Genomic DNA, 2,500 nt, shown 5'->3' on the forward strand with positions numbered 1-2,500 from the left:
AAATTTAATTTCATAAAGCGCGTAATATAAATTCACGCTGAGGCATATCCCAATGTAATATCAGCACTTCCACAATATGCCCCGTTCATTCACAATTTCAAGAATCATACTTCACAATATCATATATATAAAAATTATAATATAATATTGTGTTTTATTTAACAACGTGGTGTTACAATAACATCGCACGTCGTTTCTTTTCTCTCACTTTTACAAACTCAAAGCTCATCATACGAAACGTGTCGTATTGCAAGCCACCAAGAACTATTCGACACGCCCGTACGCCCTAGGGATTTATATATCCTTAGGTGTTAGAAAGGCCCGATCGCTCGAGGCTAAAAGTTGATGCTCAGTCGTACAAGTACACATGGCAAAAGCCATACATACAGGTCACCAGCGTCCCCCTATAGGTCGCTTTGCCGCTCAAGAGCCATTCGGTCATAGACACCGACTCGCGGCTATGCAGTGTGGAGAAAGATCGGTAAGAACCGGACAGAAACAGTCGAGAAAGTATTTCCCGAGGAGCGGTGTACCGTATCTCGACCGAGATCGTAGAACGGACACGCGCCCGACGCTGCTCCGCCCGGCCGCACCGGACCGTCGCTTCTCTTACAGTAACCGAACGGCCGGCCACCATGTCGGCGCCGACCGGGCTAATGCACGGCCGCTTATGGTGCAAAACCGCCGTAGCGACAGACCGAGCGGAGGGTACGCTGGAACTTAGACTTCGATCGATGATCATTATCATTATACAAATTGGTAAAAAAAATTACAAATATATTAACAGGATGGTATAAATGAAAGGTCAATAATAGATTTTTTCAAAAAAATTAAATTTTTTTTTTCTCGATAAGAAAAGTTACGAAAAATTAATTTTTAATAAAGGAACAAAAAAAATTAACAATATAAAAATTGCAAAGGATAAATATAAATTGATTAATGAAAAAAACATACCAGTTATAACGTTATTTTTCGAGAAATTAAGAAAAAATGCCCGAGTCATGTCGGTTCGGTGACCCGACCGTACGCGCAAAGTCCCCGGTCATGTCGGTTCGCCCGTTCTATATATATCGCTCAGAGTAAAAAAAAATTATAAGTATATTAACATGACGGTATAAATGAAAGGTCAATATTATATTTTTTCAAAAAAATTAAATTTTTTTTTTCTCGATAAGAAAAGTTACGAAAAATCAATTTTTGATGAAGGAACAGAAAAAATTAACAATATAAAAAATTGCGAAGGATAAATATAAATTGATTAATGAAAAAAAAAACATACCAGTTATAAGGTTATTTTTCGAGAAATTAAGAAAAAAACACCCGAGTCACGTCGGTTCGACCATAGCTCGATCGTACGCGCAAAGTCCCCGGTCATGTCGGTTCGCCCGTCTTACGCGTATGACGCAAAGTCCCCGGTCATGTCGGTTCGCCCGTCCTGCGCGTATAGCGCAAAGTCCCCGGTCATGTCGGTTCGCCCGTCCTACGCGTATGGCGCAAAGTCCCCGGTCATGTCGGTTCGCCCGTTCTATATATATATCGTTCAGAGTTCCCCGGTAAAGAAATTATAATTTATATTAACATGACGGTATAAATGAAAGGTCAATATTATATTTTTTCAAAAAAATTAAATTTTTTTTTTCTCGATAAGAAAAGTTACGAAAAATCAATTTCTGATGAAAGAACAGAAAAAATTAACAATATAAAAAATTGCGAAGGATAAATATAGATTGATTAATGAAAAAAACATACCAGTTATAAGGTCATTTTTCGAGAAATTAAGAGAAAAACACCCGAGTCACGTCGGTTCGACCATAGCTCGATCGTACGCGCAAAGTCCCCGGTCATGTCGGTTCGCCCGTCTTACGCGTATGGCGCAAAGTCCCCGGTCATGTCGGTTCGCCCGTCCTGCGCGTATAGCGCAAAGTCCCCGGTCATGTCGGTTCGCCCGTCCTACGCGTATGGCGCAAAGTCCCCGGTCATGTCGGTTCGCCCGTTCTATATATATATCGTTCAGAGTTCCCCGGTAAAGAAAAATTATAATTTATATTAACATGACGGTATAATATAAATGAAAGGTCAATATTATATTTTTTCAAAAAATTAAATTTTTTTTTTCTCGATAAGAAAAGTTACGAAAAATCAATTTCTGATGAAAGAACAGAAAAAATTAACAATATAAAAAATTGCGAAGGATAAATATAGATTGATTAATGAAAAAACATACCAGTTATAAGGTCATTTTTCGAGAAATTAAGAGAAAAACACCCGAGTCACGTCGGTTCGACCATAGCTCGATCGTACGCGCAAAGTCCCCGGTCATGTCGGTTCGCCCGTCTTACGCGTATGGCGCAAAGTCCCCGGTCATGTCGGTTCGCCCGTCCTGCGCGTATAGCGCAAAGTCCCCGGTCATGTCGGTTCGCCCGTCCTACGCGTATGGCGCAAAGTCCCCGGTCATGTCGGTTCGCCCGTTCTATATATATATCGTTCAGAGTTCCCCGGT

Source organism: Apis cerana, unplaced genomic scaffold (genome assembly GCF_029169275.1).
Source record: "Apis cerana isolate GH-2021 unplaced genomic scaffold, AcerK_1.0 scaffold1_AcerK, whole genome shotgun sequence".
Lineage (NCBI taxonomy): Eukaryota > Metazoa > Arthropoda > Insecta > Hymenoptera > Apidae > Apis > Apis cerana.